Source organism: Podarcis liolepis (assembly GCF_965112155.1).
Source record: "Podarcis liolepis genome assembly, chromosome: 1".
NCBI lineage: Eukaryota > Metazoa > Chordata > Lepidosauria > Squamata > Lacertidae > Podarcis > Podarcis liolepis.
Window position 1 is genome coordinate 105,285,716 of NC_139554.1, and position 18,195 is coordinate 105,303,910.

General features: G+C 41.8%; 2 long non-coding RNA genes across 2 annotated transcripts in view; both read right to left on the reverse strand.

Annotated features, from left to right (window-relative positions):
• LOC310703296 overlaps window positions 1-13,277 on the reverse strand; it is a 44,045-nt gene extending 30,768 nt beyond the window's left edge. The window contains exon 1 of the long non-coding RNA XR_014524066.1: window positions 13,204-13,277. This is a non-coding gene — a long non-coding RNA (uncharacterized lncRNA). The remainder of the gene's footprint in view (window positions 1-13,203) is intronic.
• LOC310703258 overlaps window positions 1-18,195 on the reverse strand; it is a 331,049-nt gene that overhangs the window by 272,986 nt on the left and 39,868 nt on the right. The window lies entirely within an intron of this gene.

The following is an 18,195-nucleotide window of genomic DNA, read 5'->3' on the forward strand; positions in this document are numbered from 1 at the left end:
GGGAAGAACCTTTTTAATTTTACATTTATGTTGTATATTGATTTCCTTTGAAAGTGTTGACAAGGGCTATTACTAGTACCTGTCTAGTTAATACTTAATGGCGGTTATGCTCCTATGTCAAATGGGAACAATCTCACCTTGCACACAACTGAACACATTTCTGCACACATATTACTTGTGCAGGGATGGTTGTTGTTGTTTTTTAATCTATATGTTCAAACCCAGTTACCATCTATGTCCATCTATGAAAAATGAAAGTCTGCAAGCAAAATCGTTTCTCCATGTTTATGGCAGATTGCACTTCACTATTATTAACTGAGATTTTTCTGGTGGTCTCTCAACATGTTGATGCTGTTTTGTGAGGCTGTTTGCGGAACAGCTCGTGCTGATACTAACATATCTCTGAGGATTTGGAACAAACAAAAAAGCAAAATGTTGGGTCTAAGCCGAGATCACTCATTTGGTTTCAGTTGGGGTTTTTTCTTCCCCAATCAAAAAGCACCTCTATTTTTTATAATGACTTTTGGCACCTCTCTCATTTTCTTGCAGTGGGAGGGCGGGCATTCATTTCTCACTTCCAATAGGCCAGAAGCCATCCAAGCAAGCCCCAAATGGACAAACGCCCAATGATGGATGTGTTCTGCCCCTGAAGTAGCCCATGTGATTGTGGGCATGGCTCTTCTGATTGGCTGGTGAAGAGCGCTTCCCAAGGATGTAAACAGACAGGCTACGGGTTCATATCAAGCTCAGTCCAACCAGTTCTCCCCCTCAGTATGGCCCCTAGGGACTGCACAGCTCATGCCTGATTTTATTCCCTCCCCCCTTTTAATTAAGAAGTATGTAGCCATTTTTGTTAGCAATGCCTGTGAGTGCTCCTGTAGGGAGAGCAAAAGCATGCCAAGATAAACGGAATGTGTTGTAGGTGTTAGGAAGACGAATTAATTCTGGATGAGCCAACCTCAACTTTCAAATTTCCTAACCTCCATCTGGTTAGCTATGCAGCTTTAATATTCTTTTAACAGATGCTTAATTTCCCTACCACCACCTCAAATGTATTTTACACATGTGATTGCGTGCTGCCTCCTGAATCATCCCTCAAAGGGCCTAACTAGTACATATGGGGCTGTGTACACACAGAGCACCTGTAAAACGCCATTTCCTCCAAATAATACTGGGAACTGGTTTATTTAGGGTGCTGGGAATTCAAGCTCTGTGAGGGGTAAACTGCAGTTCCCAAGGTTCTTTGGGGGCAAATAATGTGCTTTATACGTTATTTAATTGTATGGTGTGTATGCAGCAGGGTCCCAGACCCCAACGAGCTTAGACAGCTGCCCTTGCTGTTTGCAGGCACAAACAGTCCCTCCTGCTCTGTCTTCTTGTCCTACCAGAGAAGCCCTGGGAGAGTAAGCAGCCCCACCTAACACTCCCCTTTGGTCTCCCCTTATGTTCTCCGAGCTGTGTGATTGAGCAAGCAAGCAAGCAGCAAACTGTTTAGGAAATATCTTTTTGTGTTTTCAGATATACATTGAGAGTTCTGTGGTGGAAAAATTGTCCACAAGGATGCACAAGGGACAAGAAATCAGGGCACCAAATATGATTCTGAAGAATCATAACTTTACTTAATTGAAAGAGGACCACCAGAAACTCAAGGACACTTAGGGAAAGGGGTATTTTGGTACATGACTGCTCAGACTTGACTTAAATAGTGATTGTTTTTATCTAAATTGGACCAATGTACTATGGTGGATAACCAGTTCCTTGGGGAAGGGAGTAAATTCTTGTTATTTACGGTATGTTTTGCTGTTTTATTTGGGGAAACTCATTCTCTATATACAGTGGTACCTCGGGTTACAGACGCTTCAGGTTACAGACTCCGCTAACCCAGAAATAGAACCTCGGGTTAAGAACTTTGTTTCAGGATGAGAACAGAAATCGTGCAGCGGTGGCATGGCGGCAGCTGGAGGTCCCATTAGCTAAAGTGGTGCTTCAGGTTAAGAACAGTTTCAGGTTAAGAACAGACCTCCAGAATGAATTAAGTTCTTAACCTGAGGTGCCACTATATATACCTATATATTTTTTTATCTATATCTATATATAGATATATAGATATATAGATATATAGATATATAGATATATAGATATATAGATATATAGATATATAGATATATAGATATATAGATATATAGATGGTGTGTGTGCATGCACACATACATACATATACATACATACACACACACATATACATAGAGAGAGAGAGAGAGAAGAGGGATAGAAGGATTAACTATAATCCATGGTGGATTACATATAGTTTAACCAAAATAAATTATTACCAAATAGCAACAATGTATAAAGCCAATGAAAATAGAATATTCACAACTGAGGGATGCATAGCCTCTCCTTTGACACTCCTATTTATTTATTTGCATTATAATGGTGGAACACCAAGATTCTGCTTCATAGGATAGCCTATCAGTAACCCTCATGGCAATGTTCTGTCTCCACTGTTAGAGGCAGCATTCTCCTGAATATCAGTTGCTGGAAACTGCTGGAGGAGAAAGTGCTGTTGCACTCAGGCCCTTGTGGGATTCCCAGAGACACCTGGTTGGCCACAGTGAGAGCAAGATGCTGGGCAAGATCCAGCAGGCACTTTTTACGTGCTTATGTTCATGACACCAAAAGCTCGTATAGGTCAAGGTGCAATGGTAATCCCATATTCTGGCACAGCTTTCTGTTGAACTGGAGAACAGGTTCCTGCACATTCAACCATGTACTCAAATAGGGTTCGCGATGCTCCAGGACACATAACGGTAGCATGATGTGTGAAAATACCTTAAGCTCTCCATTGCAAACCTCCACAGAATATCTGAGGAATAAGGGCCCTTGCCAAGCACTACAATATTTCATGTGCTCCTTCTTCATAAAATGATGACAGTATGAGTAGTTGGGTCTAGCAGAGTTATTCCTGCAGTTCACTTGGTGCAGAAACAGCTTTAAAATCGGAAGGTCTTTGACAGCTTAACTTTCCTCCCTCCTCGTCTCCTCCCACCTCCCTTATTATCAGCTGCCACACAAAGAATGAGAGAAGAATGTGATAATGTGTTCCATTATCCTTTCTGTCCAGCTTTTTAGTGGCTGGCAGTATTTGCTCCAGTCTTGCCTCCGAGCCGTATATTTCAATGTCAAGGGGGCTTATGCAATATTTAAGCTTGCATTACACTAAATTAATCTTAACATGAAAAATCTTTTGATTGCATAGGATGTTTTTGTCACTGACTGATTGACTAATTCATTTTATTCATATAGAAAGAGTAAGTCCTGACTCCTGTATATAAGCAGTAAGGACTGGGAATTCCTGTCTGTCTCACACTAGTTGAAATCAAACTACTGATGCAAAAATCATCATCATCATCATCATTATTTGTTCTATTTTTAAACCATCTTAGGACTTCTTGGAGGGACGTGGATGGCGCTGTGGTCCAAACCACTGAACCTCTTGGGCTTGCTGATCAGAAGGTCGGCGGTTTGAATCCACGCGATGGAGTGAGCTCCTGTTGCTCGGACCCAGCTCCTGCCAACCTAGCAGTTTGAAAGCACGCCAAAAAGTGCAAGTAGATAAATAGGTACCACTCTGGCAGGAAGGTAAACGCCATTTCCATGTGCTGCTCTGGTTTCGGTGTTCCATTGTGCCAGAAGCGGCTTAGTCATGCTGGCCACATGACTCAGGAAAACTGTCTGTGGACGAACGCTGGCTCCCTCAGCCTGTAAAGTGAGATGAGCACCGCAACCCCAGAGGCATCTGTGACTGGACCTAATGGTCATGGGTACCTTTACCTTTGCCTTTAGGACTGCTTGGAGCATATTTGTAAAAACAATACAGTTTCAGGGTATATCTGAAAAAAGAATAATTGGGTAATCATAAAGAAGACTTTAGGAATGTCATAAGAGCCCCACTGGATTAAACCAATGGCCCACCTAGTCCATTATCCTGTTCTCACCATAGCCAACTAGATGTTTATGGGATGCTCATAAGCAAGATCTGAGTGCAACTGCACTCTTCCTACTTGCAATTCCAAGCAAATGGTATTCATGGACATACTACCTATGACAGTGGATGTAAAACTTAGTCATCAAGGCTAGTAATAATCATAAACAACAATCATTTTTAAAAAGAAACATTACACCATCATATAAGTACTGTAGCAGACATCATAATTACCCTGAGCTTGAACAATCAATTTCTTCCAAAAGCCTGGGTGGAAAGATAGGGTTTTGTTTGGGTGCCACTACCAAGAAGGTCCTATTCTGTTTCACTGCACAAGGGGCTACATTTGCCAGAGGGGCAGTGAAACAGACCTCCCCCGCTGATCTCAGGGCGAGGACTCGCTGATATACGGAAATATATTCCTTCAAAAATGTGACTGTGTCGCCAGGGATACAAATATGATAGGAGTAGTAATTTCCAGATCAGGAATAGAACAGGTAATCCGGAACAATGGCAGAATTGTTGTTTGTTAGGAATGTGAGTGAACTGTATAAAATACTAGTTACAGCAACAGTCTGAATCTATTGTGTATTTCACATAGCTCATTGCCTCTACAAGCCTATGTAAATAGACCTTCGATTTATTTGAAATTCTGATTATCTTCTTTTATGTCCCCAAGGCATTTGGATAATGATTGGAACGGCAAATCTCAGAAGACCATATTTTGATGTAAAACAGGCAATGGCAGAGAAGACAACCGAAGTTTAAATATTATTACCCGGGATTCAGTTTGCTCCAGAGCGGTTTATATTAAATGGGAGTGATTTCTTGCTGTTTCAAATGTTGCATTTTTATTTTTTATTGAAGCAACTTCTGCATCCAACAAATATGAAACAAACTAACACATAGATCATAATATGTAGCAATAACACAACAGCAAGTGATATGCAAGATTTGAGAAGCTGCAGTGGGTGGCAGTATCCCCACACGCACCGTCATACAGAAAACATGTGTGATTGTTCCGTGTATCAGTCTACATCTGAATCAGATTTTGTCCTCCAGTTAAATTTCTCCTGTGTACAAAATCTGCGACATATTTTGGAAGGTTGTTTACCTGTGATTCAGTTGGGACACTTCCTAAAGATAAATTCTAACTAAATTCTAAATAATGTTTCCGAAGTTTGAGGAGCCGGCTCCCATCTGTGTATGGATGCAATTGGATACCAGTTTGAATCGGGGCGATGGACAGAACCTTTCAAAACCACATTGATTTTAAACATTGATTTCCAAACTGCACTTTATTTGTTTCTTAGAATTCCAGAGCAACGGTGGGTGTGGTGCTGCTAGTATGTAATGTTTGAACCAGCCCTCATTCTTTGGCTATATCTCTGATTGAAAATTGAAATGTTTAGATTTATTAGTCCCTTCAAAGCCAATGAGCTGCAATTACTAGTCATTGATCCTAGCAGAAGGCAGCTAGTTGCTGAAGGCTTTTTCAGTAGAAAGAATTAAATAAACAACCAAGCTAATACTTCTGGATAAGGATATGCATACCAAAATGCTTTAAAGGACATACAGTGGTACCTCAGGTTACAAACACCTCAGGTTACAAACACTTTGGGTTACAGACTCTGCTAACCTGGAAGTAGTACCTCGGGTTAAGAACTTTACCTCAGGATGAGAACAGAAGTCACATGGCGGCAGTGGGAGGCCCCATTAGCTAAAGTGGTACCTCAGGTTAAGAACAGTTTCAGGTTAAGAACGGACCTCCAGAACGAATTAAGTTCGTAACCAGAGGTACCACTGTATAGCATCAGTTCAGTGAGGCTTAGGTGAGTAGTGAGATGTGCATAGAATGTCCATCTCCCCAGATGCACATCTGTAGCCATTTCAGGGGGTGGGTGGGTGGGTGGGTGGGTGTAAGTGTAAGGCTATATCCCTTGCTGGATCAAGGAAGTGCTGCTGTTTAACAATATGGCTGATTGTTCTGCACTTGGGAAGGGAAGGTACAAAATCCTACCCAGACATTTTTGACAGAAAAGAAATCCAAGTACTTTGCATAAACCAGGACTTTTACCTGAGACTAGTGAAATTTGATTTCCAAGCTTTCTGATTTTAAACATATATTTCATGATTTGGCTGTACTCCCAACTATAACATGTTTAATTTCATTCCCCTGTTGCTGCTGTTGGGTTTATTTTTGTGTGCTTGAATATGACTTGCTTTGCACTGAATAAGGAAATTTCTTTTTCCCCACCCCCACCCATGTTCCTTGATGCCTCGCCTTCCCAGGAAAGGGGGGGGAGTATCCCACCTTATTACTAAATACAGGTCTCCTGCATGGACTAATTTGCTTCACCAAAACAGTGACCATTGTCAAATGCTTTGCATCACCATGGAAACAGTTGCCTTGGCCATACAAAGATCTGAGTACGCTACAAGACTCAGAGTTTCGGAGGAGTTGGACCCCCTTGTTTAAATCACAGTGGAAAGGTTTTAAGGGTAGATCTCTTGTAGTCTTCTTCTTTTTTGCAGTCTGAGCATTGCAGCACATTTGTCTTGATATAAGAGAGAACAGAAAACGGCTTTGCATCCCTCCTCTTCTCACTGCCTTCTCATGCCATCACTCCAAGCACACAGAATCATGAATGCTTGTGCTGCCTCTGCTGCTGCCATCGCCACCTGACTCAATCAAGTGGAGTGCATTGGATACCCACAGGCTACAAGTGCTGGAGAGGGGGGGAGGGAGGAAGAACTGACTTGTATTTTAATTAATAGTGTGATACAGTATCTCAGCAGCAGCAGCAGCTAGGCCCTTGGCAAGCTGATTTGCTGCATTCCTTACTTGAAGTATACAGTTTTCAAACAATGTGTGGCCAGTTCTGTCTCAAAATTTCTCTTGCAAATTTGTAGCATGAACTTTAAAAAAATTGTAGGGTGCGGTCCTTCTCTTCCCACGCCCCACTCCCTTCCCCAAGAAAACAAGGAAAACAAGTAGTTAAATAAGCTTCCACAATGAATTAGTTGCTTATAAAGGGAGAGTCTGGGCTCTTGGTAAAGAAAGAAAGGAACAGGCTGTTAATCAAAGTGAATGTTAAAACCAGTGCTTTTTTTCTTTAAAAATGTTTAGGGTTACTCTCATTCTGACTCAAGAAAATCACCATTTTATAGTTCAAATCGGGGGGGGGGGGAATAAATACAGTAAATGGACAAAAATACAAAGATTCACAAAATGTTTAGGGGTATGCGTACCCCCAGAAAAAAAGACTAGTTAAAACCCTAACACTTATGGAATTGTAATGAAGAATCAAATGACCAGGTAATCAGAAAGATCCCTGAGAGTCTCAGAATAAACCCCTATGAGTTAGAAGGCTGATCTAGATGGACAAATAGTTTGATTTGCAGTAAGGCAGTTTCCTATTTTCCGGACCTCCAAATATTAGATACCAAAACCTTCCAACCACTTACTCTTAAGTACACTCTTGGAAATCAAGGCAATGTACTGAAGGAGTAAACTATGCAGTTTCAGGTTCATGCAGTGAAATCGGTCCCTCTGATATCCATGGGTCTGAAGTGGGAATGGATAACTTGTGTCCCTCCAGTTGTTGCTCCCATCATCCCTGACCATTGGTCAAGTTAGTGAAGGCTGATGGAAGTGGTAGGGCAGCAGAATCTTGAAGGCCACAGGTTAGCTATCCTGGATAGCTTTCCTGTTATATTGTGAGACGATATAGGAACATAGGAATCTGCCTTATACCAAATCAGACCATCAGATCATCTTGCTCAGTGTCCCTACACTGCCTGGCAGCAGATCTCCAGGGTTTCAGGAAGGAGATGCCAGCGATTGAACCTTGGACCTTCTGCATGAAAAGCAGATGGTCTACCGGCCCTTCCCTAGCATATAGGTCTAATTTTATCTTTTAGACTATTATGGTTGGCATATATAGCCTCCTCCCCATCCTTCCTCCGACTTTAAAAGTCACTGGGGAGAAAGACAGAAATCCAAGCGAAACTGTTTTGCTTTCCTAATTGAGTATCCTTAAGTCACATAGTCTTATAATATGCACACATTTTGTAAAAACAAAACAGCCCCTCACATCACAAATTAACAATGATTATTTATGCCCTCAGAAACCATGTTACCCAGCAGTGTTGTCAAAAGGTCAACCATTGCCTCAAACGGTGTAGAGCGCACAATGACCTAGAAGTACCATTGATAATGACCCTGTGGTTATGAGTCTTGAAGACTTAATCATTTGACATACAAGCAGCCCTAAGGCAGGCATAGCTGGCATTTTGGTTACTGAAACATGCACAGACAATATGCATTTTAAACCATTCTTGTTGTTTCTTTTGAAAGAAAGTGTGCCTGAGATAGCCAGTGGCCTACACAATGTCCTTTATTGTAACTGACTTCTCACTGCTGAAGCTCAGCGAGTTTAAAGAACAGGGCTGCCTACCATGCTAAGAATAGGGCTTCGTGTTTATTTAGGCTTTTGGTGCTCGCTCAAAGCACTTTCCATATATTATCTCAGCAATCTTCACAGTGACCCTATAAGTTGGGCCCAACTTGTCAGTCCCATGTTACAGATGATAAGGTTGGGACAGGCTGAGAGGCTGTAACTTGCCACAGGCCACCTACGGAGCTCATAGCTGAAGTGAAATTTGGGCGGCCACTTCTAATTTTCAACAGCAACAACAACAAAAAGAGGAAATACTTCATATGCTAGATTTTAGGTATAGCTGCAGATTGAGAAATAGTTACTATTGTCTAAATAAAAATACATATCCCCAGAGCTATTTTTCTAGAACAAGAGGTGCTGGAACTCACCATGAACACCTCCCTTGTTCTCTTATAGTGGCAACGGTGCCCACCTGGGAGGTGCCAGAACTGAGTTCTGGCTGAAAAAATGCCCTGTATATCTGCTGTGATCTGAGTGACTTTTCAGTCTGCTGTCCAAATGCTGACTGTTGATTGACAACTTCAAGACTCCTGCTCTTCCTCCGTAAGCTTGGGCCCCTCCTTTTCCAAGGAGGACACAAGACCACCTGAGGCAATATGTGAACCAAAGACGGAAAATGTGAACCAAAGACGGCTCATTGCATAGGTCCTGTACTACCAAACCGCAACACTCCGTTTCTTAGCTGCACGCAGTACTACAGACTGCTCCAAAGGGAAACGTATGTGAAAAATGCCACACACATGTAATGCAACATCAATGGAGATTTCTGGGGCTTTGGGGTGGGTGGGGACTAACTCATATCAAAAGCTTGAGGGGAATGGGTTGCTAGTGCAAGTTTTTGCATAATGCCAGTTATTAGTGCAGACATACCTGAATTATCCCTTAGTGTGTTTAGAAATCCTCTTAGAGGTTGAGTGATACACCTGCTGCCGTGGTCCTGTGCTGCCAACCACAGCAGAGCTCAGTGGAAGGAGAAGCCTGCCAACCAGCCAAGTCTCAGGGGGAGTACTTGCCTGGCGTCAGAGTACATAAACAAGGTCCAGTCCAGGCCTAAGGTCAGGAGTATCTCAGTTCACATAGTCAGACAATCCGGGGGGTCAAGAAAACCGAGGGTCCAAGGCCATGAGAAGCAAGAAGCAGAACGGTCTGGTCAGGAACAATGAATGTTGTTTCCAGAAACTGACAGAGGCTGGAAACCCTGCTTAAGAAAGCTGAAACCAGCTGGTTCTCATCAGGAGCAAGAAGGCCGATCAGCAGTAGCTGGAGTCACTTCGCCTTCTGCTCCTTCAGGCGGTTGCTCAGCAGGTGAAGCCGACTCCTGGCCCATGACACCTGCTTACAAACATCTCCACAACAAGCTGCCTCCAAAACAGGCACTGCAGCAATTGCTCATGAATAGTGCGTCTAGTTTTTACTGCCTAAGCAGTACTGTGCACCAGTAAAATCTGGACGCATTGCAAAAGGTATGGTTTTGGATTCAGGGTGAAATAAATGTCTCCAACTCATCCCAGTGTAAGTCACACTCACATTTCAACATACTACTTTGGTCTTGAGAATTGACCTTAGAAACCCCATTTGCCCTTTGCACCTACTGGACTGTTTGGAAGCAATGGGGCCATGCTCTTCGCATAGTGTGTGCACATTGTTTGGGTTATCTCTCTCTCTCTCTCTCTCTCTCTCTCTCTCTCACACACACACACACACACACACACACATATACAATTCTGGTTGTGCTCCTATCCCTTAAAAAAAAATCTGGTATGCGCTAGATGATTGTAATTACTGGAAAGCTTGATGGTGAGCATGCAATTTGCATCAGCAGCTACTTGGCTTGTAGTTCTTAAGCACTGACAACTTTGTACAGTATACTGTCAGAATGTAATGCAATAAACCATTATCATATTTTGATGGAACTGTGACAGCTAAGTTGGGCTCTTACATTTCATAATTTTTTTAAAAAAAGGTTTTGCTGATTTATCCTTAATGCATCACATCACACTACACACTACACACACACATACACAAACAAACAAACAACTGTGCTTTTAAGAAAATGATTGCTTCTGTTATGGATTTCACGCAGCTAGGAAAACAAACCCGTCTACTTGCCATATGTTCCATTTTAATAAACTATACATTCATTTCGTTCAGCAACTTCAGCCTCTGGCTATCCATTGCCCTGTATATTAGTTTTAAATACACATTGCTTGCAATAACACATATCTGCCTCAAGTTAAGAAACGGTTAGATTTGCTTTATATTTGTGGTCCCATTGAAAACATTTATTCAATCCAAGGGAAAAATAAATGTGCTCCCTCAGCTCTGTCAAGTATAAACTGTTATTGATCCTCTAAATGAAATTTGTCCATGCTGATCGATCAAACACATTATCCCGCACCCACCCACCCCGCAGTCCATTACCAGCAATTGGAAACTCTCAAGCATCAATAGTTGTTTGATGGCACGGGCCTATAAATTGAGCCTATAAGCTTCCAATATCTGAGTTACTCTGCTTTGTTCTTCCCATGCCAAACAGTTCAACCTCTGAATATTTTCCCTTCTGAGAAGAAGGCTAAACAAAATTCAATTCAATAAAAACATGGATGATATTTTTGTGTCATATAAGACTCAAGCAGCAGAGCAATGGCCATGGGTCTGGAAAGAAGTTGTTGAGAGAGACCATGGTACTGTTCACATAAAAAGTGTTGCAGACAATCTACTCTTTTGTAATATTTTTCTTTATCTTAGTCAACCTCCTAGAAAAGTGTTAAATAGTGGGTAGACATAGCAGACGACACAGCGATTTCTCCAAAGCAGCTCTTTATTTGTAAGCTGGACAGAACTGAACAGCAAACAGCTCAGCCGGCCTGCTTTTATAGGCAACCAGCTGTCAACATTGTAGCAACAACAACCCAGGGTTTCCCGCCTAAACTAACTAACGTGGACCTGAGTGAAAACTACATACACAATACTCCTGCTGGCCAGGGTGAGAACTTCAATACATAACAAAAAGGGCCAAAGAACTCCTCCCAAATGTTCTCCACCGTTTTTTGTAGTAGCCACCATTTTCCTCTCACAATGCCCCAGAACAAGTCTGTGTCTGAAGCATTGTGGAGGATACAAAATGGTGGCCAAGCTGCCAACACAGTTGCTGCTATGCCACTTGCAATAGCATTAAAGGGGGGGGTATTGTGCTACTGCAACTACTAATGGTGAGCAATCTTTGAGAAACTGTTGGAGAAATGTAGTGAAAGTGCCCCCCAATTTCTCTGCTCATAAACAGAGTGGAGAATTTTAAGGGACCATTTGTGTAAAACTCTAGTTAAGACTTAATAGACTTTAGGACTCTTCAGCTCTGATGTGGCACTAAAATGAAATACTCCATATAGATTCAGTGAGTTGAAAGGTGTAGGCCAGATTCCTTAGCATCACTCCCCAATCGGATGCTGAGACATGCTTTGACATCTTTGAGATCGCAGTCCATTACAACTGCCATTTTATCAGGGGACTGAGTAATATTAGTTATGAAAAATGGCTATGGGTTTGTGTTGAAATGGAAGAGCATCACCCCCATGTACCATTTTGTAAATGAAGTCAGGAAGCTATGCTCAGGAAACCTCAGCTGACTGTGGGCAAACCTACTGGTATGTTCACTTGTTGCTCTTAATTAAAATTAAGGAAATCAAAAATAGATTAGAAGGGTTGTTGCTTGTCAGGCTGCAAGGATAGGGGAAAGTTATCGAAATCAATATGCTATTGATTGTGCATGTGAACACACTGTCTGATACCTTTTATTTTCCTTGAGTAAGCTAAAATATATGATGTTTGTGGTCTGTATTATTTTTGATGCTGTGGTCTAACCTTGACATACTAATGGAGCTAAGAGCTGTTGGTCCTTCCACGTAGATTTCAGCTTGCCAAATGAATGCCAGGTTCATTCTTTTAAAATTATTGGTTAATTAATTGCCCTGTGCTGACCATGCTGCTATTTGTCACAGGGGAGAAACATAAAGTTAGAATATTTGCGCCTGTATGTAATAAAATCATGTGGGAAGATCCAATTGCAGATCTCTTGGCATAACACGCCCCTTAGGAACGCCCACAAATCCTTGGATCAGAGCCTCTGCCTGTAGAACAAAGCGAATGCCATCATAGAGTTCGACTATTGTTGCTTTATTTAAGAACTTCATTTCAGGTAGATGGATAAAACAAAACAAAACAAGGGACTCTTGTCTCAACAGCTAGCTATCATGAAGAACTTCTCCTCTTTTGCTGTCAATAGCTCATATGTTGGTCTTCCGTCTTGCTGATAGGTAATAATTTTCAAAGCAAGCTTAGGGAGCCGTGACTCTTGATTAAAACTAATAAGGGAGGGAGACACAGGTTTTTAAAAATCTCTCAAGAAATTATTACTGACAACTCTCCCTTGAATTCCTATACAGAAGAAGAGCAGTGAGAATTTAAATACTCAGACTGGAGAAACTAATTAATCCAGTCTCCCTCCCCAGCCTTCATACAGGAAGCATGACTATCTACATCATTCAAGATTGCCACTTGCTACTAATGCTGTATATTAGCAGAAATCTGTGCAATACATTTACAATGCACTCATTAAAATCACAGTCTCAACCCCACATATAGGGTACATTCCAGCCAAGCCTAAGTACTGTTTAGGCTTACATTCTTATTAGTGGTGTCTGGTCCATTAGGAAAAATCCAGCACTGCTCCACCAAGCCCAGACTTCACTTCATACTTACAGTTAGTCCAGGGAATGGCGCGGCTGGTCACCTTCCTTCTCCTTAATCTCACTGTTGCCCTTGTAGAACTCAACAGGAAGCAGAATGAAAACAAAACTAGAATTAGTTTGCCTGTCATTGACTCTGGCTCCCCCTACTGTTGGCCTCCTTGCCTTCCACCCTACCAGTCCTAATCTGCAGCAGTCACCTACGCAGAACCCTACGCACACTGAATTGAGAGCAAACCTCTTTGAATACAGTAGGACTTCCTTTCAGAGGAACATGCATAGGGTTGCACTGCCCATTCATTACAGTGTAACTATTTCTGTGCATGCTCAGTTTTTGTTTCCTTTGAAATCAATGGGGCTTAAAATTTTGGTTGGATTAGAAGCAGGTTTGATAGTTTTCACTGAAATGTATATCAGTCTGGAAAAGGGCCATACCCAAAAGCATACTTTCACATATCACTAAGGACCAGACCAGATGTGGCATAGCAGATGCATACAGTATATATAATATAATATAATATAATATAATATAATATAATATAATATAATATAATATAATATAATATAATATAATATAATATAATATAATATAAAGACAATACAATACATTATATTATAATAAACTTTTTAAGCCTCAGAGAGCTATAAATATGATCAGAGCAATACCACAGGGGAGATATAAGAGTCTGGCATCCTTTTCCCCCTCAGGTTATTCTTAACAAAATCACACACTAAACTATTGGGAAGAAAAAACTTATGGAAAAAGTGACCTTGTATACTTACCCCTGAAGACAGAAAAATAGTGGGAGTGGGGTTGGTTTTGATTGGAGAAACTGTCCTGAAAGCAAGGGTTTACACATCCTTTCCGCCGTGCCACTGCTCTTCAGAATCCCTCACAACTTCTGCCAAAGTTAAAAGGACATGCCTTGTGCTTCATGACTAGTTTAGCCCTGGATAGGCCTCTAGCCCAGTGGTCCTCTGGATGTTGTTGGACTCCAACTCCCATCAGCCCCAGCCAGCATGGCCAATGCTTAGGGGTGATGAGAGATCAGTGACATCTGGAGAGCCATCGCTGCTCTAGAACAAACATGGCAGTAAGCCTTCTTGCCCTCAAGATCTGCATAAATAGATACTGCTTCATTAGTAGTGGTTGATGTGGATAGTTCACCCCAGAAAACAGAATCCAGAAAAATCACCTGTAGCCCCATGGCCATCCCACAGGGATACTTGTTTTAATATGATGTCAGTCCATGTCAAAAAACATCCAGCTGGAGCTGACATGTGGAAGTATACTTATTATAGGAAGTAACAGTCATTTAAGTTGCCAAGATTTTTTTATCACATGAAATAAAGTAAACTGTTATAAGGCAGGATCACATTCCGATGAAATTCAGAAATAATTAATTACAAGCTACAGTTAGATCTGATTGTGACATCCTAATTAATTAATAGCAAAGTCATGAAGCATCTTCAAGAGGCTCGCCTGAGAGGTTTAACGCTGATGGAACAGCTCCAGTTCTGAGACTAATCAACAAATCTGCAAGGAAAAAAGAAAAAAAGGTTATACCGCTCAAAATCTGAGGTCACCCAACCAGCTCAGTCAACTAGCACCGCTATAAAGAGTATTAATAGTATATCCAAGGCAAGAGCGGTGTGTCCTGTTTCACTGCTTGAAGCGAAACAGGAAGTGCCACTCTGCCACTTCCACCATCTGTGGCACTTCCCCCTGCTGCTTCCACCACTGGTGGAGAAGCGGTGCTGGTATCAGCGCTGATTTCGTGTGAAATCTGGCTTATTTTGGGTGGGATCTCTTACACTCCACAATATCTCGCCTAAAATTGGCCGAAATTGTCACCAATTCTGCTGGTGCTTCTCCCGTGGTGGCAGAGGTGGTGGAGCAGGCAGAGGGCGTCCACGGGGGTGCTGCTTCTACCCCCTGAGGTGGTGGCCTCTGCTCCCCAATGGCTGCACCAGCCCTCTCCAAGTTTCCAACATCAGTGTTGCATCCCAGGGGCCAATTCTTGCATTACTATTATCAGCAAGTTTACTTATATGTCACTCCCCAAATGATGCCCTCAATGGCTCACAAGAACAATAAATAAATCATCCATATATGGGAAAACATAGAAACAGATAATAGCAAGCATATTTTGCTATGTAATATTTATATCCACATTAGCAAGCTAACAAAAACATTCACTTTATAAATATGGAGAAATAAGAACAGGATGTTTTAATGCCATCATCATCACAGAGGTGTCTATGGAGGGGATATATTCATTGAAAATGTTAACTTTTTTTTTCTTAAAAAAAGGGAACTGCAGCACTGGGGAGCTGGCAGGCTGGCGAGCCCCCCTAGATTTAGAGGCCCTAGGCTTCAGCCTACTTAGCCTATACATAAATCCAGCACTGCTACCCGCGTCAACATGAGGTTGGTTTATATAGGTAAAGGTAAAGGGACCCCTGACCGTTAGGTCCAGTCGTAACCGACTCTGGGGTTGCGGCGCTCATCTTGCTTTACTGGCCAAGGGAGCTGGTGTACAGCTTCAGGGTCATGTGGCCAGCATGACTAAGCCACTTCTGGCGAACCAGAGCAGCGCACGGAAATGCCGTTTACCTTCCCACGGGAGCAGTACCTATTTATCTACTTGCACTTTGATGTGCTTTCGAACTGCTAGGTTGGCAGAGCAGGGACCGAGCAACGGGAGCTCACCCTGTCGCGGGGATTCGAACCGCCGACCTTCTGATCAGCAAGTCCTAGGCTCCGTGGTTTAACTCACCGCGCCACCCGCGTCCCTCCTTGGTTTATATACCGGGTTTAAATGTGATAATTCTTTGAAGTAACAAGGGGTAGGGAGCCACATATCCCTTCGTCTCTCATGAAGTTTATCACGAGTAATATCACCTTCTCTCCCTTTCATTGTGTGGGACAAGGTCTGACCCATTCAATGTTCATTCTTTGGCCTATTAAACTGGCACTGTTTCACTGTTTTCCTCACATGCTTCCTTTTGTTCCAGATTGCTGGCTAACAGCTGCTTTAAAAGAAGAAGTACTTGAGAGAAACATGTTTGCCCGGTGCTGACATTAATGCTTTTGCACTCCTGCATCTCAACAGTCTTCCGGCACTCTTGCGCAGCAGAAAACCAGCAGCCCACCAAATGCCAAACAATGCCTGCTTGCACACAAGACTTCTAAGGGCTTTTATTCTCTCCCTCCCTCTCTCTCACTTTGGGCTTCTAGATAAACAGACTTAATGGGAACAATATATTTTTGAAGACAAAAAAGGGGATAAACGGAATTGGTTTGTACAGTGTTAACATTCTCTTTTAATAAAATGGAAATTCAACGGTATCACATCGGGGCCGTCTGATAGTTTGGTAATCAAATGACTAGATTATGAAATCCTGATATTATTAATTATTGTTTTTTATTCAATGGCAAACGAGTTTTTTTAAAAAAAAATCCTCTTGTATATTTGTACAAAGTTACACACACATATATAGATTTAAAAATGAGTTGGTTGGTTGGTTGTTGATGTTTTTTTGCTGTCTTGAATAAAGAAGAAACACCCATTTAAATTACAGTTTAGGTTTTGATGAGATCACAGAGAGAATTGGTGACATGAGAGCTATATGCCTGCATTCCCACCCATAGAGGTACATTGTTTTTTGTAAATAAAATAATAATAATAATAATAATAATAATAATAATAATAATAATAATAATAATAATAATTTATTATTTATTATTTATACCCCGCCCATCTGGCTGGGTCTCCCCAGCCACTCTGGGCGGCTTCCATAGAAACCAGAAATACAGTAAAATATCACATCATACAGTAAAATAACTCCCAGTGATAAAGGATGAAGAAGGCATGCAACTTCAGGTTTTCCCCCAAATCAGCTTTCAGTTTTAGACCCCAGGCAGACAGCCTCCAAATCAGTTTGGACCAAAGGAGGCTGTTTACCAAAGTTCTGAATGGTTATGTGCATTGTGGTGTAGAGAGATTCTAGGACTGGGAAAACCCAGGTTCAAATCACCACCTAAAGCTTTCTAGGTGACCTGTGCCAAATGTTCTCTTATATACTTAGCCTAACCTACCTCATAGTACTTGTTGTGAGAATAAATCAGGAGGGACAGAAGAAACCCATGAACTTCTTCGAGGAAAGATACAAATGAAATGAAATAAATGCAGAACATTTCAGAAGTGGGGAGCTTTGTCCCACATACTAGATTCTGGGAGGAGTATGTTTTATATTCAAAGCTCCTGGCTTTGAATTCCCTGAAGTCAAGTTTTATTGATTTTGATGGAGTTTAAAGTTCCTTCCCTACACTCCTGTTCTGTCGTTAATGGGCAGAAGCGAGCCCGTGTGGAACGTAAGTAGAGATTGTATTCATTTATTCATTTATATAGTGCTTACATGCCAATGGCTTCTCAGAGGTTTACAAGTATATAGAGATAGATAGCAATAATGGTAATGAAATTATGAAAAGGCGCTCTATGTGTGTGAAAGGTGATTTTCTTTCAAGTAACCACGGGTGCCCGGCAATAGGGAGAGGGCAGCTAGGGGGGTAACTATTTGCCTGCCCATCAACCCATAACAATGATGGGTGGCATCTGTGAATCTCGCTCTCCTGTTACCAAAGCCTGCTGGGAGGTTTTTGACATTATGACCTTCACCAATAGTTATGGTTCTTCTCACTGTGAGCAGCTAAATAAATACAGTGGTGCCCCGCAAGACGAATGCCTCGCAAGATGAAAAACTCGCTAGACGAAAGGGTTTTTCGGTTTTGCATTGCTTCGCTAGACGAATTTCCCTATGGGCTTGCTTCGCAAGACAAAAACGTCTTGAGCTTTTTTCTTAAAGCCGCTTGAAGAGGCGCAGTTGCGACGGACTGTGCTTCGCAAGACGAAAAGACTCGCGGAACGAATTATTTTCGTCTTGCGAGGCACCACTGTAAACTATAAGCAGATTGAACATGCATTCACTATAAGCACAGATC